Source organism: Chiloscyllium plagiosum, unplaced genomic scaffold, assembly GCF_037043375.1.
Source record: "Chiloscyllium plagiosum isolate Xiang-an unplaced genomic scaffold, Cpla_swu_hap1 HiC_scaffold_24, whole genome shotgun sequence".
NCBI lineage: Eukaryota > Metazoa > Chordata > Chondrichthyes > Orectolobiformes > Hemiscylliidae > Chiloscyllium > Chiloscyllium plagiosum.
In genome coordinates this window covers 55,500,813-55,520,914 of record NW_028270162.1, presented here as the reverse complement: position 1 = coordinate 55,520,914, position 20,102 = coordinate 55,500,813, and the positions used below count along the sequence as shown (strand labels likewise).

General features: G+C 48.1%; 7 non-coding genes across 7 annotated transcripts; all 7 read left to right on the top strand.

Moving 5' to 3' along the window:
• Positions 1-199: 199 nt before the first annotated feature.
• trnal-caa (transfer RNA leucine (anticodon CAA)) lies at positions 200-319 on the top strand. Its single transcript has 2 exons — positions 200-237; positions 274-319. It is a non-coding gene; the product is annotated as a tRNA-Leu (tRNA).
• A 1,816-nt stretch (positions 320-2,135) lies between these two features.
• Positions 2,136-2,255, top strand: trnal-caa (transfer RNA leucine (anticodon CAA)). Its single transcript has 2 exons — positions 2,136-2,173; positions 2,210-2,255. It is a non-coding gene; the product is annotated as a tRNA-Leu (tRNA).
• A 1,527-nt stretch (positions 2,256-3,782) lies between these two features.
• trnal-caa (transfer RNA leucine (anticodon CAA)) lies at positions 3,783-3,902 on the top strand. Its single transcript has 2 exons — positions 3,783-3,820; positions 3,857-3,902. It is a non-coding gene; the product is annotated as a tRNA-Leu (tRNA).
• A 3,463-nt stretch (positions 3,903-7,365) lies between these two features.
• trnal-uaa (transfer RNA leucine (anticodon UAA)) lies at positions 7,366-7,485 on the top strand. The gene is made up of 2 exons: positions 7,366-7,403; positions 7,440-7,485. It is a non-coding gene; the product is annotated as a tRNA-Leu (tRNA).
• Positions 7,486-12,631: 5,146 nt separating this feature from the next.
• On the top strand, positions 12,632-12,751 carry trnal-uaa (transfer RNA leucine (anticodon UAA)). Its single transcript has 2 exons — positions 12,632-12,669; positions 12,706-12,751. It is a non-coding gene; the product is annotated as a tRNA-Leu (tRNA).
• A 3,499-nt stretch (positions 12,752-16,250) lies between these two features.
• On the top strand, positions 16,251-16,370 carry trnal-uaa (transfer RNA leucine (anticodon UAA)). Its single transcript has 2 exons — positions 16,251-16,288; positions 16,325-16,370. It is a non-coding gene; the product is annotated as a tRNA-Leu (tRNA).
• Positions 16,371-19,835: 3,465 nt separating this feature from the next.
• trnal-uaa (transfer RNA leucine (anticodon UAA)) lies at positions 19,836-19,955 on the top strand. Its single transcript has 2 exons — positions 19,836-19,873; positions 19,910-19,955. It is a non-coding gene; the product is annotated as a tRNA-Leu (tRNA).
• The last annotated feature ends 147 nt before the right edge of the window (positions 19,956-20,102 follow it).

Below are 20,102 nucleotides of genomic sequence, written 5' to 3'. Positions count from 1 at the left end.
GTGTGTGCATGTGCATGTGAGAGAGTGAGTGTGTGTGTGTGTGTGTGTGCGAGAGTGAGACTGTGTATGAGGGATTGTTGCTGAGTGTGAATGCAAGGGAGCTGCAGAAATGCGGAATTGCATTTTGTGTCTGCACAAGAGCAAGGTGACTAATTGTACAGAGTGAGAAAGACATCTGGAAGGGCATCTGCAGCAGCTTGTCAGGATGGCCGAGTGGTCTAAGGCGCCAGACTCAAGGAGTGTTAGTCCTTGCTCTGCATCTGGGCTTGTGAATTCTGGTCCCTTCCTAGGGGCGTGGGTTCAAATCCCACTCCTGACATTCTCCACTTTTCCTCAAACAAACCTTCCCACACCCACACAATGCCCCCAAATTTCATAGCTTCTTGGAGAGGAGTCACTCCCCCTTCACAAAGATGGAAGAATCCAACCCCTCGGTTTAAAAGATAAGGCTGAGGCATTTGCAGCAATATTGTGTGAGAGAGGGAGCGTTTATGTGAGTGAGTGTGTTTGTGACAGAGAGAGGGTGAATTTTTATGTGTGTGAGAGAGTGTGCTTGTGTGTGAGAGAGAGAGTGTGTGTGTGAGAGGGAGGGAGAGTGTGTGTGTGTGAGAGAGAGTATTATGTGTGTGAGAGAGTGTGTGTGTGAGTTTGTGTGTGAGAGAATGTGTGTATATGGGAGAGATAGAGTGTGTTTGTGAGAGTGTGTGTGTGTGTGTGTGAGAGAGATAAAGTGTATGTGTGAGTGTGAGAGAGAGTGTGTGTGTGAGAGAGAGAGATAGGGTGTGTATATGTGTGTGAGAGAGAGTGAATTTGTATGTGTCTGTGCGAGAGAGACAGAGAGAGCATGAGTCTGTGTGTGAGAGAGAGTGTGTGTCTGTGTGTCTGTGTATGACAGTGTGTGTGAGAGAGAATGTGTGTGAGAGAGAATGTGTGTGAGAGAGAGTGTGTCTGTGAGAGAGAGTGCGTGTGTGTGTGTATGTGAGAGAGAGTGTGTTTGTGTGTGGGTGTGAGAGACAGATAGAGAGTGTGTGAGTGTGTGTGCATGTGAGAGAGAGTGTATATGTGTGTGAGAGAGATTGTGTGTGCATGTGAGTGTTTGGGTGTGTGTGTGAGAGAGAGAGTGCGTGTGTGTGAGAGAGAGTGTGTGTTTGTGAGAGAGAGTGTGTATGTCTACATGTGTTTGTGTGTGAGAGAGAGTGTGTCTGTGAGAGAGTGTATATGTGTGGATAGAGAGAGAGAGCATGTGTGTGTGAGAGAGAGTGTGTGTTTGTGAGAGAGAGAGAGTATGTGTGTGAGAGAGAGTGCATGTGTGTGAGAGAGAGGGTGTGTGTGTGTGTGAGAGAGAGAGAGAGTGTGCGTGTGTGTGAGAAAGAGTGTGTGTGAGGGAGAGAGAGTGTATGTGTGCATGTGAGAGAGTGTGTGTGTTTGTGTGAGAGAGAGAGGAAGAATTTGTTAGTGTGTGTGAGAGAGAGTGTGTGTGTGAGAGAGAGTGTGTGTTTGTGTGAGAGAGTGTGTGTGTGAGAGTGTGGGTTTGTGTGAGAGAGAGTGTGTGTGTGTGTGTGAGACAGAAAGAGTGTGTGTGTGAGAGAGAGAGAAAGCGCGTGTGTGAGAGAGAGAGTGTGTGTGTATGTGTGAGAGAGAGAAAGAGAGAATTTTTGTGTGTGCGTGAGAGAGTGTGTTTTTGTGTGAGTGTGTTTGTGTGTGTGTGAGACAGAAAGAGTATGTGTGTGTGAGAGAGAGTGAGAGAGCGTGAGTGTGTCATGTGAGAGAGTGAGTGTGTGTGAGAGAGTGACAGTGTGTGTGTGATAGTGAGTGTGTGAGAGAGTATGTGCATGTGAGAGAGAGAGTGTGTGTGAGAGAGACAGAAAGAGGGAGAATATGTGTGTGTGAGAGGGAGAGAGTGTGTTTGTGTGTGGGTGTGAGAGACAGATAGAGTGTGTGTGTGCATGTGCATGTGAGAGAGTGAGTGTGTGTGTGTGTGTGTGCGAGAGTGAGACTGTGTATGAGGGATTGTTGCTGAGTGTGAATGCAAGGGAGCTGCAGAAATGCGGAATTGCATTTTGTGTCTGCACAAGAGCAAGGTGACTAATTGTACAGAGTGAGAAAGACATCTGGAAGGGCATCTGCAGCAGCTTGTCAGGATGGCCGAGTGGTCTAAGGCGCCAGACTCAAGGAGTGTTAGTCCTTGCTCTGCATCTGGGCTTGTGAATTTTGGTCCCTTCCTAGGGGCGTGGGTTCAAATCCCACTCCTGACATTCTCCACTTTTCCTCAAACAAACCTTCCCACACCCACACAATGCCCCCAAATTTCACAGCTTGTTCGAGAGGAGTCACTCCCCCTTCACAAAGATGGAAGAATCCAACCCCTCGGTTTAAAAGATAAGGCTGAGGCATTTGCAGCAATATTGTGTGAGAGAGGGAGCGTTTATGTGAGTGAGTGTGTTTGTGACAGAGAGAGGGTGAATTTTTATGTGTGTGAGAGAGTGTGCTTCTGTGTGAGAGAGAGAGTGTGTGTGTGAGAGGGAGGGAGAGTGTGTGTGAGAGAGTGTATGTGTGTTTGTGTGTGAGAGAGAGAGGAAGAATTTGTTAGTGTGTGTGAGAAAGAGCGTGTGTGTGAGAGAGAGTGTGTGTGTAAGAGAGAGTGTGTGTTTGTGTGAGAGAGTGTGTGTGTGAGAGTGTGGGTTTGTGTGACAGAGAGAGTGTGTGTGAGAGAGTGTGTGAGAGGGTCTGTGTGAGAGAGTGTGTGTGTGTGTGTGAGAGGGAGTGTGTGTGTCAGTGTGTGTGAGAGGGTGTGTGAGAGAGAGAGAGTGGGTGTCTATGAGGGATTGTTGCTGAGTGTGTGTGTGAGAGAGTGTATGTGTGTTTGTGTGTGAGAGAGAGAGGAAGAATTTGTTAGTGTGTGTGAGAAAGAGCATGTGTGTGAGAGAGAGTGTGTGTGTAAGAGAGAGTGTGTGTTTGTGTGAGAGAGTGTATGTGTGAGAGTGTGGGTTTGTGTGACAGAGAGAGTGTGTGTGAGAGAGTGTGTGAGAGGGTCTGTGTGAGAGAGTGTGTGTGTGTGTGTGAGAGGGAGTGTGTGTGTCAGTGTGTGTGAGAGGGTGTGTGAGAGAGAGAGAGTGTGTGTGTGTGTGGGTGTGAGAGACAGATAGAGTGTGTGTGTGCATGTGCATGTGAGAGAGTGAGTGTGTGTGTGTGTGTGCGAGAGTGAGACTGTGTATGAGGGAGTGTGTGCATGTGCATGTGAGAGAGTGAGTGTGTTTGTGACAGAGAGAGGGCTAATTTTTATGTGTGTGAGAGAGTGTGCTTGTGTGTGAGAGAGAGAGTGTGTGCATGTGAGAGAGTGTGTGTGTGTGTGAGAGAGTGTATGTGTGTTTGTGTATGAGAGAGAGAGGAAGAATTTGTTAGTGTGTGTGAGAAAGAGCATGTGTGTGAGAGAGAGTGTGTGTGTAAGAGAGAGTGTGTGTTTGTGTGAGAGAGTGTGTGTGTGAGAGTGTGGGTTTGTGTGAGAGAGAGAGTGTGTGTGAGAGAGTGTGTGAGAGGGTCTGTGTGAGAGAGTGTGTGTGTGTGTGTGAGAGGGAGTGTGTGTGTCAGTGTGTGTGAGAGGGTGTGTGAGAGAGAGAGAGTGTGTGTGTGTGAGAGAGAGTGGGTGTCTATGAGGGATTGTTGCTGAGTGTGAATGCAAGGGAGCTGCAGAAATGCGGAATTGCATTTTGTGTCTGCACAAGAGCAAGGTGACTAATTGTACAGAGTGAGAAAGACATCTGGAAGGGCATCTGCAGCAGCTTGTCAGGATGGCCGAGTGGTTTAAGGCGCCAGACTCAAGGAGTGTTAGTCCTTGCTCTGCATCTGGGCTTGTGAATTCTGGTCCCTTCCTAGGGGCGTGGGTTCAAATCCCACTCCTGACATTCTCCACTTTTCCTCAAACAAACCTTCCCACACCCACACAATGCCCCCAAATTTCACAGCTTGTTCGAGAGGAGTCACTCCCCCTTCACAAAGATGGAAGAATCCAACCCCTCGGTTTAAAAGATAAGGCTGAGGCATTTGCAGCAATATTGTGTGAGAGAGGGAGCGTTTATGTGAGTGAGTGTGTTTGTGACAGAGAGAGGGTGAATTTTTATGTGTGTGAGAGAGTGTGCTTCTGTGTGAGAGAGAGAGTGTGTGTGTGAGAGGGAGGGAGAGTGTGTGTGAGAGAGTGTATGTGTGTTTGTGTGTGAGAGAGAGAGGAAGAATTTGTTAGTGTGTGTGAGAAAGAGCGTGTGTGTGAGAGAGAGTGTGTGTGTAAGAGAGAGTGTGTGTTTGTGTGAGAGAGTGTGTGTGTGAGAGTGTGGGTTTGTGTGACAGAGAGAGTGTGTGTGAGAGAGTGTGTGAGAGGGTCTGTGTGAGAGAGTGTGTGTGTGTGTGTGAGAGGGAGTGTGTGTGTCAGTGTGTGTGAGAGGGTGTGTGAGAGAGAGAGAGTGGGTGTCTATGAGGGATTGTTGCTGAGTGTGTGTGTGAGAGAGTGTATGTGTGTTTGTGTGTGAGAGAGAGAGGAAGAATTTGTTAGTGTGTGTGAGAAAGAGCGTGTGTGTGAGAGAGAGTGTGTGTGTAAGAGAGAGTGTGTGTTTGTGTGAGAGAGTGTGTGTGTGAGAGTGTGGGTTTGTGTGACAGAGAGAGTGTGTGTGAGAGAGTGTGTGAGAGGGTCTGTGTGAGAGAGTGTGTGTGTGTGTGTGAGAGGGAGTGTGTGTGTCAGTGTGTGTGAGAGGGTGTGTGAGAGAGAGAGAGTGTGTGTGTGTGTGGGTGTGAGAGACAGATAGAGTGTGTGTGTGCATGTGCATGTGAGAGAGTGAGTGTGTGTGTGTGTGTGTGCGAGAGTGAGACTGTGTATGAGGGAGTGTGTGCATGTGCATGTGAGAGAGTGAGTGTGTTTGTGACAGAGAGAGGGCTAATTTTTATGTGTGTGAGAGAGTGTGCTTGTGTGTGAGAGAGAGAGTGTGTGCATGTGAGAGAGTGTGTGTGTGTGTGAGAGAGTGTATGTGTGTTTGTGTGTGAGAGAGAGAGGAAGAATTTGTTAGTGTGTGTGAGAAAGAGCGTGTGTGTGAGAGAGAGTGTGTGTGTAAGAGAGAGTGTGTGTTTGTGTGAGAGAGTGTGTGTGTGAGAGTGTGGGTTTGTGTGAGAGAGAGAGTGTGTGTGAGAGAGTGTGTGAGAGGGTCTGTGTGAGAGAGTGTGTGTGTGTGTGTGAGAGAGAGTGTGTGTGTCAGTGTGTGTGAGAGGGTGTGTGAGAGAGAGAGAGTGTGTGTGTGTGAGAGAGAGTGGGTGTCTATGAGGGATTGTTGCTGAGTGTGAATGCAAGGGAGCTGCAGAAATGCGGAATTGCATTTTGTGTCTGCACAAGAGCAAGGTGACTAATTGTACAGAGTGAGAAAGACATCTGGAAGGGCATCTGCAGCAGCTTGTCAGGATGGCCGAGTGGTCTGAGGTGCCAGACTCAAGGAGTGTTAGTCCTTGCTCTGCATCTGGGCTTGTGAATTCTGGTCCCTTTCTAGGGGGGTGGGTTCAAATCCCACTCCTAACATTCTCCACTTTTCCTCAAACAAACCTTCCCACACCCACACAATGCCCCCAAATTTCACAGCTTCTTGGAGAGGAGTCACTCCCCCTTCACAAAGATGGAAGAATCCAACCCCTCGGTTTAAAAGATAAGGCTGAGGCATTTGCAGCAATATTGTGTGAGAGAGGGAGCGTTTATGTGAGTGAGTGCGTTTGTGACAGAGAGAGGGTGAATTTTTATGTGTGTGAGAGAGTGTGCTTGTGTGTGAGAGAGAGAGTGTGTGTGTGAGAGGGAGGGAGAGTGTGTGTGTGTGAGAGAGAGTATTATGTGTGTGAGAGAGTGTGTGTGTGCGTTTGTGTGTGAGAGAGTGTGTGTATATGGGAGAGATAGAGTGTGTTTGTGAGAGTGTGTGTGTGTGTGAGAGAGATAAAGTGTATGTGTGAGTGTGAGAGAGAGTGTGTGTGTGAGAGAGAGAGATAGGGTGTGTATATGTGTGTGAGAGAGAGTGAATTTGTATGTGTCTGTGCGAGAGAGACAGAGAGAGCATGAGTCTGTGTGTGAGAGAGAGTGTGTGTCTGTGTGTCTGTGTATGACAGTGTGTGTGAGAGAGAATGTGTGTGAGAGAGAATGTGTGTGAGAGAGAGTGTGTCTGTGAGAGAGAGTGCGTGTGTGTGTGTATGTGAGAGAGAGTGTGTTTGTGTGTGGGTGTGAGAGACAGATAGAGAGTGTGTGAGTGTGTGTGCATGTGAGAGAGAGTGTATATGTGTGTGAGAGAGATTGTGTGTGCATGTGAGTGTTTGGGTGTGTGTGTGAGAGAGAGAGTGCGTGTGTGTGAGAGAGAGTGTGTGTTTGTGAGAGAGAGTGTGTATGTCTACATGTGTTTGTGTGTGAGAGAGAGTGTGTCTGTGAGAGAGTGTATATGTGTGGATAGAGAGAGAGAGCATGTGTGTGTGAGAGAGAGTGTGTGTTTGTGAGAGAGAGAGAGTATGTGTGTGAGAGAGAGTGCATGTGTGTGAGAGAGAGGGTGTGTGTGTGTGTGAGAGAGAGAGAGAGTGTGCGTGTGTGTGAGAAAGAGTGTGTGTGAGGGAGAGAGAGTGTATGTGTGCATGTGAGAGAGTGTGTGTGTTTGTGTGAGAGAGAGAGGAAGAATTTGTTAGTGTGTGTGAGAGAGAGTGTGTGTGTGAGAGAGAGTGTGTGTTTGTGTGAGAGCGTGTGTGTGTGAGAGTGTGGGTTTGTGTGAGAGAGAGTGTGTGTGTGTGTGTGAGACAGAAAGAGTGTGTGTGTGAGAGAGAGAGAAAGCGCGTGTGTGAGAGAGAGAGTGTGTGTGTATGTGTGAGAGAGAGAAAGAGAGAATTTTTGTGTGTGCGTGAGAGAGTGTGTTTTTGTGTGAGTGTGTTTGTGTGTGTGTGAGACAGAAAGAGTATGTGTGTGTGAGAGAGAGTGAGAGAGCGTGAGTGTGTCATGTGAGAGAGTGAGTGTGTGTGAGAGAGTGACAGTGTGTGTGTGATAGTGAGTGTGTGAGAGAGTATGTGCATGTGAGAGAGAGAGTGTGTGTGAGAGAGACAGAAAGAGGGAGAATATGTGTGTGTGAGAGGGAGAGAGTGTGTTTGTGTGTGGGTGTGAGAGACAGATAGAGAGTGTGTGTGTGCATGTGCATGTGAGAGAGTGAGTGTGTGTGTGTGTGTGTGCGAGAGTGAGACTGTGTATGAGGGATTGTTGCTGAGTGTGAATGCAAGGGAGCTGCAGAAATGCGGAATTGCATTTTGTGTCTGCACAAGAGCAAGGTGACTAATTGTACAGAGTGAGAAAGACATCTGGAAGGGCATCTGCAGCAGCTTGTCAGGATGGCCGAGTGGTCTAAGGCGCCAGACTTAAGGAATGTTAGTACTTGCTCTGCATCTGGGCTTGTGAATTCTGGTCCCTTTGTAGGGGCGTGGGTTCAAATCCCACTCCTGACATTCTCCACTTTTCCTCAAACAAACCTTCCCACACCCACACAATGCCCCCAAATTTCACAGCTTATTCGAGAGGAGTCACTCCCCCTTCACAAAGATGGAAGAATCCAACCCCTCGGTTTCAAAGATAAGGCTGAGGCATTTGCAACAATTTTGTGTGAGCGTGTGAGAGAGGGAGCGTTTATGTGAGTGAGTGTGTTTGTGACAGAGAGAGGGCTAATTTTTATGTGTGTGAGAGAGTGTGCTTGTGTGTGAGAGAGAGAGTGTGTGCATGTGAGAGTGTGTGTGTGTGTGTGAGAGAGTGTATGTGTGTTTGTGTGTGTGTGAGAGAGGAAGAATTTGTTAGTGTGTGTGAGAAAGAGCGTGTGTGTGAGAGAGAGTGTGTGTGTAAGAGAGAGTGTGTGTTTGTGTGAGAGAGTGTGTGTGTGAGAGTGTGGGTTTGTGTGAGAGAGAGAGTGTGTGTGAGAGAGTGTGTGAGAGGGTCTGTGTGAGAGAGTGTGTGTGTGTGTGTGTGTGAGAGGGAGTGTGTGTGTCAGTGTGTGTGAGAGGGTGTGTGAGAGAGAGAGAGTGTGTGTGTGTGAGAGAGAGTGGGTGTCTATGAGGGATTGTTGCTGAGTGTGTGTGTGAGAGAGTGTATGTGTGTTTGTGTGTGAGAGAGAGAGGAAGAATTTGTTAGTGTGTGTGAGAAAGAGCGTGTGTGTGAGAGAGAGTGTGTGTGTAAGAGAGAGTGTGTGTTTGTGTGAGAGAGTGTGTGTGTGAGAGTGTGGGTTTGTGTGAGAGAGAGAGTGTGTGTGAGAGAGTGTGTGAGAGGGTCTGTGTGAGAGAGTGTGTGTGTGTGTGTGTGAGAGGGAGTGTGTGTGTCAGTGTGTGTGAGAGGGTGTGTGAGAGAGAGAGAGTGTGTGTGTGTGTGGGTGTGAGAGACAGATAGAGTGTGTGTGTGCATGTGCATGTGAGAGAGTGAGTGTGTGTGTGTGTGTGTGCGAGAGTGAGACTGTGTATGAGGGAGTGTGTGCATGTGCATGTGAGAGAGTGAGTGTGTTTGTGACAGAGAGAGGGCTAATTTTTATGTGTGTGAGAGAGTGTGCTTGTGTGTGAGAGAGAGAGTGTGTGCATGTGAGAGAGTGTGTGTGTGTGTGAGAGAGTGTATGTGTGTTTGTGTGTGAGAGAGAGAGGAAGAATTTGTTAGTGTGTGTGAGAAAGAGCGTGTGTGTGAGAGAGAGTGTGTGTGTAAGAGAGAGTGTGTGTTTGTGTGAGAGAGTGTGTGTGTGAGAGTGTGGGTTTGTGTGAGAGAGAGAGTGTGTGTGAGAGAGTGTGTGAGAGGGTCTGTGTGAGAGAGTGTGTGTGTGTGTGTGAGAGGGAGTGTGTGTGTCAGTGTGTGTGAGAGGGTGTGTGTGAGAGAGAGAGTGTGTGTGTGTGAGAGAGAGTGGGTGTCTATGAGGGATTGTTGCTGAGTGTGAATGCAAGGGAGCTGCAGAAATGCGGAATTGCATTTTGTGTCTGCACAAGAGCAAGGTGACTAATTGTACAGAGTGAGAAAGACATCTGGAAGGACATCTGCAGCAGCTTGTCAGGATGGCCGAGTGGTCTAAGGCGCCAGACTCAAGGAGTGTTAGTCCTTGCTCTGCATCTGGGCTTGTGAATTCTGGTCCCTTTCTAGGGGGGTGGGTTCAAATCCCACTCCTAACATTCTCCACTTTTCCTCAAACAAACCTTCCCACACCCACACAATGCCCCCAAATTTCACAGCTTCTTGGAGAGGAGTCACTCCCCCTTCACAAAGATGGAAGAATCCAACCCCTCGGTTTAAAAGATAAGGCTGAGGCATTTGCAGCAATATTGTGTGAGAGAGGGAGCGTTTATGTGAGTGAGTGCGTTTGTGACAGAGAGAGGGTGAATTTTTATGTGTGTGAGAGAGTGTGCTTCTGTGTGAGAGAGAGAGTGTGTGTGTGAGAGGGAGGGAGAGTGTGTGTGAGAGAGTGTATGTGTGTTTGTGTGTGAGAGAGAGAGGAAGAATTTGTTAGTGTGTGTGAGAAAGAGCGTGTGTGTGAGAGAGAGTGTGTGTGTAAGAGAGAGTGTGTGTTTGTGTGAGAGAGTGTGTGTGTGAGAGTGTGGGTTTGTGTGACAGAGAGAGTGTGTGTGAGAGAGTGTGTGAGAGGGTCTGTGTGAGAGAGTGTGTGTGTGTGTGTGAGAGGGAGTGTGTGTGTCAGTGTGTGTGAGAGGGTGTGTGAGAGAGAGAGAGTGGGTGTCTATGAGGGATTGTTGCTGAGTGTGTGTGTGAGAGAGTGTATGTGTGTTTGTGTGTGAGAGAGAGAGGAAGAATTTGTTAGTGTGTGTGAGAAAGAGCGTGTGTGTGAGAGAGAGTGTGTGTGTAAGAGAGAGTGTGTGTTTGTGTGAGAGAGTGTGTGTGTGAGAGTGTGGGTTTGTGTGACAGAGAGAGTGTGTGTGAGAGAGTGTGTGAGAGGGTCTGTGTGAGAGAGTGTGTGTGTGTGTGTGAGAGGGAGTGTGTGTGTCAGTGTGTGTGAGAGGGTGTGTGAGAGAGAGAGAGTGTGTGTGTGTGTGGGTGTGAGAGACAGATAGAGTGTGTGTGTGCATGTGCATGTGAGAGAGTGAGTGTGTGTGTGTGTGTGTGCGAGAGTGAGACTGTGTATGAGGGAGTGTGTGCATGTGCATGTGAGAGAGTGAGTGTGTTTGTGACAGAGAGAGGGCTAATTTTTATGTGTGTGAGAGAGTGTGCTTGTGTGTGAGAGAGAGAGTGTGTGCATGTGAGAGAGTGTGTGTGTGTGTGAGAGAGTGTATGTGTGTTTGTGTGTGAGAGAGAGAGGAAGAATTTGTTAGTGTGTGTGAGAAAGAGCGTGTGTGTGAGAGAGAGTGTGTGTGTAAGAGAGAGTGTGTGTTTGTGTGAGAGAGTGTGTGTGTGAGAGTGTGGGTTTGTGTGAGAGAGAGAGTGTGTGTGAGAGAGTGTGTGAGAGGGTCTGTGTGAGAGAGTGTGTGTGTGTGTGTGAGAGGGAGTGTGTGTGTCAGTGTGTGTGAGAGGGTGTGTGAGAGAGAGAGAGTGTGTGTGTGTGAGAGAGAGTGGGTGTCTATGAGGGATTGTTGCTGAGTGTGAATGCAAGGGAGCTGCAGAAATGCGGAATTGCATTTTGTGTCTGCACAAGAGCAAGGTGACTAATTGTACAGAGTGAGAAAGACATCTGGAAGGGCATCTGCAGCAGCTTGTCAGGATGGCCGAGTGGTCTGAGGTGCCAGACTCAAGGAGTGTTAGTCCTTGCTCTGCATCTGGGCTTGTGAATTCTGGTCCCTTTCTAGGGGGGTGGGTTCAAATCCCACTCCTAACATTCTCCACTTTTCCTCAAACAAACCTTCCCACACCCACACAATGCCCCCAAATTTCACAGCTTCTTGGAGAGGAGTCACTCCCCCTTCACAAAGATGGAAGAATCCAACCCCTCGGTTTAAAAGATAAGGCTGAGGCATTTGCAGCAATATTGTGTGAGAGAGGGAGCGTTTATGTGAGTGAGTGCGTTTGTGACAGAGAGAGGGTGAATTTTTATGTGTGTGAGAGAGTGTGCTTGTGTGTGAGAGAGAGAGTGTGTGTGTGAGAGGGAGGGAGAGTGTGTGTGTGTGAGAGAGAGTATTATGTGTGTGAGAGAGTGTGTGTGTGCGTTTGTGTGTGAGAGAGTGTGTGTATATGGGAGAGATAGAGTGTGTTTGTGAGAGTGTGTGTGTGTGTGAGAGAGATAAAGTGTATGTGTGAGTGTGAGAGAGAGTGTGTGTGTGAGAGAGAGAGATAGGGTGTGTATATGTGTGTGAGAGAGAGTGAATTTGTATGTGTCTGTGCGAGAGAGACAGAGAGAGCATGAGTCTGTGTGTGAGAGAGAGTGTGTGTCTGTGTGTCTGTGTATGACAGTGTGTGTGAGAGAGAATGTGTGTGAGAGAGAATGTGTGTGAGAGAGAGTGTGTCTGTGAGAGAGAGTGCGTGTGTGTGTGTATGTGAGAGAGAGTGTGTTTGTGTGTGGGTGTGAGAGACAGATAGAGAGTGTGTGAGTGTGTGTGCATGTGAGAGAGAGTGTATATGTGTGTGAGAGAGATTGTGTGTGCATGTGAGTGTTTGGGTGTGTGTGTGAGAGAGAGAGTGCGTGTGTGTGAGAGAGAGTGTGTGTTTGTGAGAGAGAGTGTGTATGTCTACATGTGTTTGTGTGTGAGAGAGAGTGTGTCTGTGAGAGAGTGTATATGTGTGGATAGAGAGAGAGAGCATGTGTGTGTGAGAGAGAGTGTGTGTTTGTGAGAGAGAGAGAGTATGTGTGTGAGAGAGAGTGCATGTGTGTGAGAGAGAGGGTGTGTGTGTGTGTGAGAGAGAGAGAGAGTGTGCGTGTGTGTGAGAAAGAGTGTGTGTGAGGGAGAGAGAGTGTATGTGTGCATGTGAGAGAGTGTGTGTGTTTGTGTGAGAGAGAGAGGAAGAATTTGTTAGTGTGTGTGAGAGAGAGTGTGTGTGTGAGAGAGAGTGTGTGTTTGTGTGAGAGCGTGTGTGTGTGAGAGTGTGGGTTTGTGTGAGAGAGAGTGTGTGTGTGTGTGTGAGACAGAAAGAGTGTGTGTGTGAGAGAGAGAGAAAGCGCGTGTGTGAGAGAGAGAGTGTGTGTGTATGTGTGAGAGAGAGAAAGAGAGAATTTTTGTGTGTGCGTGAGAGAGTGTGTTTTTGTGTGAGTGTGTTTGTGTGTGTGTGAGACAGAAAGAGTATGTGTGTGTGAGAGAGAGTGAGAGAGCGTGAGTGTGTCATGTGAGAGAGTGAGTGTGTGTGAGAGAGTGACAGTGTGTGTGTGATAGTGAGTGTGTGAGAGAGTATGTGCATGTGAGAGAGAGAGTGTGTGTGAGAGAGACAGAAAGAGGGAGAATATGTGTGTGTGAGAGGGAGAGAGTGTGTTTGTGTGTGGGTGTGAGAGACAGATAGAGAGTGTGTGTGTGCATGTGCATGTGAGAGAGTGAGTGTGTGTGTGTGTGTGTGCGAGAGTGAGACTGTGTATGAGGGATTGTTGCTGAGTGTGAATGCAAGGGAGCTGCAGAAATGCGGAATTGCATTTTGTGTCTGCACAAGAGCAAGGTGACTAATTGTACAGAGTGAGAAAGACATCTGGAAGGGCATCTGCAGCAGCTTGTCAGGATGGCCGAGTGGTCTAAGGCGCCAGACTTAAGGAATGTTAGTACTTGCTCTGCATCTGGGCTTGTGAATTCTGGTCCCTTTGTAGGGGCGTGGGTTCAAATCCCACTCCTGACATTCTCCACTTTTCCTCAAACAAACCTTCCCACACCCACACAATGCCCCCAAATTTCACAGCTTATTCGAGAGGAGTCACTCCCCCTTCACAAAGATGGAAGAATCCAACCCCTCGGTTTCAAAGATAAGGCTGAGGCATTTGCAACAATTTTGTGTGAGCGTGTGAGAGAGGGAGCGTTTATGTGAGTGAGTGTGTTTGTGACAGAGAGAGGGCTAATTTTTATGTGTGTGAGAGAGTGTGCTTGTGTGTGAGAGAGAGAGTGTGTGCATGTGAGAGTGTGTGTGTGTGTGTGAGAGAGTGTATGTGTGTTTGTGTGTGTGTGAGAGAGGAAGAATTTGTTAGTGTGTGTGAGAAAGAGCGTGTGTGTGAGAGAGAGTGTGTGTGTAAGAGAGAGTGTGTGTTTGTGTGAGAGAGTGTGTGTGTGAGAGTGTGGGTTTGTGTGAGAGAGAGAGTGTGTGTGAGAGAGTGTGTGAGAGGGTCTGTGTGAGAGAGTGTGTGTGTGTGTGTGTGTGAGAGGGAGTGTGTGTGTCAGTGTGTGTGAGAGGGTGTGTGAGAGAGAGAGAGTGTGTGTGTGTGAGAGAGAGTGGGTGTCTATGAGGGATTGTTGCTGAGTGTGTGTGTGAGAGAGTGTATGTGTGTTTGTGTGTGAGAGAGAGAGGAAGAATTTGTTAGTGTGTGTGAGAAAGAGCGTGTGTGTGAGAGAGAGTGTGTGTGTAAGAGAGAGTGTGTGTTTGTGTGAGAGAGTGTGTGTGTGAGAGTGTGGGTTTGTGTGAGAGAGAGAGTGTGTGTGAGAGAGTGTGTGAGAGGGTCTGTGTGAGAGAGTGTGTGTGTGTGTGTGTGAGAGGGAGTGTGTGTGTCAGTGTGTGTGAGAGGGTGTGTGAGAGAGAGAGAGTGTGTGTGTGTGTGGGTGTGAGAGACAGATAGAGTGTGTGTGTGCATGTGCATGTGAGAGAGTGAGTGTGTGTGTGTGTGTGTGCGAGAGTGAGACTGTGTATGAGGGAGTGTGTGCATGTGCATGTGAGAGAGTGAGTGTGTTTGTGACAGAGAGAGGGCTAATTTTTATGTGTGTGAGAGAGTGTGCTTGTGTGTGAGAGAGAGAGTGTGTGCATGTGAGAGAGTGTGTGTGTGTGTGAGAGAGTGTATGTGTGTTTGTGTGTGAGAGAGAGAGGAAGAATTTGTTAGTGTGTGTGAGAAAGAGCGTGTGTGTGAGAGAGAGTGTGTGTGTAAGAGAGAGTGTGTGTTTGTGTGAGAGAGTGTGTGTGTGAGAGTGTGGGTTTGTGTGAGAGAGAGAGTGTGTGTGAGAGAGTGTGTGAGAGGGTCTGTGTGAGAGAGTGTGTGTGTGTGTGAGAGGGAGTGTGTGTGTCAGTGTGTGTGAGAGGGTGTGTGTGAGAGAGAGAGTGTGTGTGTGTGAGAGAGAGTGGGTGTCTATGAGGGATTGTTGCTGAGTGTGAATGCAAGGGAGCTGCAGAAATGCGGAATTGCATTTTGTGTCTGCACAAGAGCAAGGTGACTAATTGTACAGAGTGAGAAAGACATCTGGAAGGACATCTGCAGCAGCTTGTCAGGATGGCCGAGTGGTCTAAGGCGCCAGACTCAAGGAGTGTTAGTCCTTGCTCTGCATCTGGGCTTGTGAATTCTGGTCCCTTTCTAGGGGGGTGGGTTCAAATCCCACTCCTAACATTCTCCACTTTTCCTCAAACAAACCTTCCCACACCCACACAATGCCCCCAAATTTCACAGCTTCTTGGAGAGGAGTCACTCCCCCTTCACAAAGATGGAAGAATCCAACCCCTCGGTTTAAAAGATAAGGCTGAGGCATTTGCAGCAATATTGTGTGAGAGAGGGAGCGTTTATGTGAGTGAGTGCGTTTGTGACAGAGAGAGGGTGAATTTTTATGTGTGTGAGAGAGTGTGCTTGTGTGTGAGAGAGAGAGTGTGTGTGTGAGAGGGAGGGAGAGTGTGTGTGTGTGAGAGAGAGTATTATGTGTGTGAGAGAGTGTGTGTGTGAGTTTGTGTGTGAGAGAGTGTGTGTATATGGGAGAGATAGAGTGTGTTTGTGAGAGTGTGTGTGTGTGTGTGTGAGAGAGATAAAGTGTATGTGTGAGTGTGAGAGAGAGTGTGTGTGTGAGAGAGAGAGATAGGGTGTGTATATGTGTGTGAGAGAGAGTGAATTTGTATGTGTCTGTGCGAGAGAGACAGAGAGAGCATGAGTCTGTGTGTGAGAGAGAGTGTGTGTCTGTGTGTCTGTGTATGACAGTGTGTGTGAGAGAGAATGTGTGTGAGAGAGAATGTGTGTGAGAGAGAGTGTGTCTGTGAGAGAGAGTGCGTGTGTGTGTGTATGTGAGAGAGAGTGTGTTTGTGTGTGGGTGTGAGAGACAGATAGAGAGTGTGTGAGTGTGTGTGCATGTGAGAGAGAGTGTATATGTGTGTGAGAGAGATTGTGTGTGCATGTGAGTGTTTGGGTGTGTGTGTGAGAGAGAGAGTGCGTGTGTGTGAGAGAGAGTGTGTGTTTGTGAGAGAGAGTGTGTATGTCTACATGTGTTTGTGTGTGAGAGAGAGTGTGTCTGTGAGAGAGTGTATATGTGTGGATAGAGAGAGAGAGCATGTGTGTGTGAGAGAGAGTGTGTGTTTGTGAGAGAGAGAGAGTATGTGTGTGAGAGAGAGTGCATGTGTGTGAGAGAGAGGGTGTGTGTGTGTGTGAGAGAGAGAGAGAGTGTGCGTGTGTGTGAGAAAGAGTGTGTGTGAGGGAGAGAGAGTGTATGTGTGCATGTGAGAGAGTGTGTGTGTTTGTGTGAGAGAGAGAGGAAGAATTTGTTAGTGTGTGTGAGAGAGAGTGTGTGTGTGAGAGAGAGTGTGTGTTTGTGTGAGAGAGTGTGTGTGTGAGAGTGTGGGTTTGTGTGAGAGAGAGTGTGTGTGTGTGTGTGAGACAGAAAGAGTGTGTGTGTGAGAGAGAGAGAAAGCGCGTGTGTGAGAGAGAGAGTGTGTGTGTATGTGTGAGAGAGAGAAAGAGAGAATTTTTGTGTGTGTGCGTGAGAGAGTGTGTTTTTGTGTGAGTGTGTTTGTGTGTGTGTGAGACAGAAAGAGTATGTGTGTGTGAGAGAGAGTGAGAGAGCGTGAGTGTGTCATGTGAGAGAGTGAGTGTGTGTGAGAGAGTGACAGTGTGTGTGTGATAGTGAGTGTGTGAGAGAGTATGTGCATGTGAGAGAGAGAGTGTGTGTGAGAGAGACAGAAAGAGGGAGAATATGTGTGTGTGAGAGGGAGAGAGTGTGTTTGTGTGTGGGTGTGAGAGACAGATAGAGTGTGTGTGTGCATGTGCATGTGAGAGAGTGAGTGTGTGTGTGTGTGTGTGCGAGAGTGAGACTGTGTATGAGGGATTGTTGCTGAGTGTGAATGCAAGGGAGCTGCAGAAATGCGGAATTGCATTTTGTGTCTGCACAAGAGCAAGGTGACTAATTGTACAGAGTGAGAAAGACATCTGGAAGGGCATCTGCAACAGCTTGTCAGGATGGCCGAGTGGTCTAAGGCGCCAGACTTAAGGAGTGTTAGTCCTTGCTCTGCATCTGGGCTTGTGAATTCTGGTCCCTTCCTAGGGGCGTGGGTTCAAATCCCACTCCTGACATTCTCCACTTTTCCTCAAACAAACCTTCCCACACCCACACAATGCCCCCAAATTTCACAGCTTGTTCGAGAGGAGTCACTCCCCCTTCACAAAGATGGAAGAATCCAACCCCTCGGTTTAAAAGATAAGGCTGAGGCATTTGCAGCAATATTGTGTGAGAGAGGGAGCGTTTATGTGAGTGAGTGTGTTTGTGACAGAGAGAGGGTGAATTTTTATGTGTGTGAGAGAGTGTGCTTCTGTGTGAGAGAGAGAGTGTGTGTGTGAGAGGGAGGGAGAGTGTGTGTGAGAGAGTGTATGTGTGTTTGTGTGTGAGAGAGAGAGGAAGAATTTGTTAGTGTGTGTGAGAAAGAGCGTGTGTGTGAGAGAGAGTGTGTGTGTAAGAGAGAGTGTGTGTTTGTGTGAGAGAGTGTGTGTGTGAGAGTGTGGGTTTGTGTGACAGAGAGAGTGTGTGTGAGAGAGTGTGTGAGAGGGTCTGTGTGAGAGAGTGTGTGTGTGTGTGTGAGAGGGAGTGTGTGTGTCAGTGTGTGTGAGAGGGTGTGTGAGAGAGAGAGAGTGGGTGTCTATGAGGGATTGTTGCTGAGTGTGTGTGTGAGAGAGTGTATGTGTGTTTGTGTGTGAGAGAGAGAGGAAGAATTTGTTAGTGTGTGTGAGAAAGAGCGTGTGTGTGAGAGAGAGTGTGTGTGTAAGAGAGAGTGTGTGTTTGTGTGAGAGAGTGTGTGTGTGAGAGTGTGGGTTTGTGTGACAGAGAGAGTGTGTGTGAGAGAGTGTGTGAGAGGGTCTGTGTGAGAGAGTGTGTGTGTGTGTGTGAGAGGGAGTGTGTGTGTCAGTGTGTGTGAGAGGGTGTGTGAGAGAGAGAGAGTGTGTGTGTGTGTGGGTGTGAGAGACAGATAGAGTGTGTGTGTGCATGTGCATGTGAGAGAGTGAGTGTGTGTGTGTGTGTGTGCGAGAGTGAGACTGTGTATGAGGGAGTGTGTGCATGTGCATGTGAGAGAGTGAGTGTGTTTGTGACAGAGAGAGGGCTAATTTTTATGTGTGTGAGAGAGTGTGCTTGTGTGTGAGAGAGAGAGTGTGTGCATGTGAGAGAGTGTGTGTGTGTGTGAGAGAGTGTATGTGTGTTAGTGTGTGAGAGAGAGAGGAAGAATTTGTTAGTGTGTGTGAGAAAGAGCGTGTGTGTGAGAGAGAGTGTGTGTGTAAGAGAGAGTGTGTGTTTGTGTGAGAGAGTGTGTGTGTGAGAGTGTGGGTTTGTGTGAGAGAGAGAGTGTGTGTGAGAGAGTGTGTGAGAGGGTCTGTGTGAGAGAGTGTGTGTGTGTGTGTGAGAGGGAGTGTGTGTGTCAGTGTGTGTGAGAGGGTGTGTGAGAGAGAGAGAGTGTGTGTGTGTGAGAGAGAGTGGGTGTCTATGAGGGATTGTTGCTGAGTGTGAATGCAAGGGAGCTGCAGAAATGCGGAATTGCATTTTGTGTCTGCACAAGAGCAAGGTGACTAATTGTACAGAGTGAGAAAGACATCTGGAAGGGTATCTGCAGCAGCTTGTCAGGATGGCCGAGTGGTCTGAGGTGCCAGACTCAAGGAGTGTTAGTCCTTGCTCTGCATCTGGGCTTGTGAATTCTGGTCCCTTTCTAGGGGGGTGGGTTCAAATCCCACTCCTAACATTCTCCACTTTTCCTCAAACAAACCTTCCCACACCCACACAATGCCCCCAAATTTCACAGCTTCTTGGAGAGGAGTCACTCCCCCTTCACAAAGATGGAAGAATCCAACCCCTCGGTTTAAAAGATAAGGCTGAGGCATTTGCAGCAATATTGTGTGAGAGAGGGAGCGTTTATGTGAGTGAGTGCGTTTGTGACAGAGAGAGGGTGAATTTTTATGTGTGTGAGAGAGTGTGCTTGTGTGTGAGAGAGAGAGTGTGTGTGTGAGAGGGAGGGAGAGTGTGTGTGTGTGAGAGAGAGTATTATGTGTGTGAGAGAGTGTGTGTGTGCGTTTGTGTGTGAGAGAGTGTGTGTATATGGGAGAGATAGAGTGTGTTTGTGAGAGTGTGTGTGTGTGTGTGTGAGAGAGATAAAGTGTATGTGTGAGTGTGAGAGAGAGTGTGTGTGTGAGAGAGAGAGATAGGGTGTGTATATGTGTGTGAGAGAGAGTGAATTTGTATGTGTCTGTGCGAGAGAGACAGAGAGAGCATGAGTCTGTGTGTGAGAGAGAGTGTGTGTCTGTGTGTCTGTGTATGACAGTGTGTGTGAGAGAGAATGTGTGTGAGAGAGAATGTGTGTGAGAGAGAGTGTGTCTGTGAGAGAGAGTGCGTGTGTGTGTGTATGTGAGAGAGAGTGTGTTTGTGTGTGGGTGTGAGAGACAGATAGAGAGTGTGTGAGTGTGTGTGCATGTGAGAGAGAGTGTATATGTGTGTGAGAGAGATTGTGTGTGCATGTGAGTGTTTGGGTGTGTGTGTGAGAGAGAGAGTGCGTGTGTGTGAGAGAGAGTGTGTGTTTGTGAGAGAGAGTGTGTATGTCTACATGTGTTTGTGTGTGAGAGAGAGTGTGTCTGTGAGAGAGTGTATATGTGTGGATAGAGAGAGAGAGCATGTGTGTGTGAGAGAGAGTGTGTGTTTGTGAGAGAGAGAGAGTATGTGTGTGAGAGAGAGTGCATGTGTGTGAGAGAGAGGGTGTGTGTGTGTGTGAGAGAGAGAGAGAGTGTGCGTGTGTGTGAGAAAGAGTGTGTGTGAGGGAGAGAGAGTGTATGTGTGCATGTGAGAGAGTGTGTGTGTTTGTGTGAGAGAGAGAGGAAGAATTTGTTAGTGTGTGTGAGAGAGAGTGTGTGTGTGAGAGAGAGTGTGTGTTTGTGTGAGAGCGTGTGTGTGTGAGAGTGTGGGTTTGTGTGAGAGAGAGTGTGTGTGTGTGTGTGAGACAGAAAGAGTGTGTGTGTGAGAGAGAGAGAAAGCGCGTGTGTGAGAGAGAGAGTGTGTGTGTATGTGTGAGAGAGAGAAAGAGAGAATTTTTGTGTGTGTGCGTGAGAGAGTGTGTTTTTGTGTGAGTGTGTTTGTGTGTGTGTGAGACAGAAAGAGTATGTGTGTGTGAGAGAGAGTGAGAGAGCGTGAGTGTGTCATGTGAGAGAGTGAGTGTGTGTGAGAGAGTGACAGTGTGTGTGTGATAGTGAGTGTGTGAGAGAGTATGTGCATGTGAGAGAGAGAGTGTGTGTGAGAGAGACAGAAAGAGGGAGAATATGTGTGTGTGAGAGGGAGAGAGTGTGTTTGTGTGTGGGTGTGAGAGACAGATAGAGTGTGTGTGTGCATGTGCATGTGAGAGAGTGAGTGTGTGTGTGTGTGTGCGAGAGTGAGACTGTGTATGAGGGATTGTTGCTGAGTGTGAATGCAAGGGAGCTGCAGAAATGCGGAATTGCATTTTGTGTCTGCACAAGAGCAAGGTGACTAATTGTACAGAGTGAGAAAGACATCTGGAAGGGCATCTGCAGCAGCTTGTCAGGATGGCCGAGTGGTCTAAGGCGCCAGACTTAAGGAATGTTAGTCCTTGCTCTGCATCTGGGCTTGTGAATTCTGGTCCCTTCCTAGGGGCGTGGGTTCAAATCCCACTCCTGACATTCTCCACTTTTCCTCAAACAAACCTTCCCACACCCACACAATGCCCCCAAATTTCACAGCTTGTTCGAGAGGAGTCACTCCCCCTTCACAAAGATGGAAGAATCCAACCCCTCGGTTTAAAAGATAAGGCTGAGGCATTTGCAGCA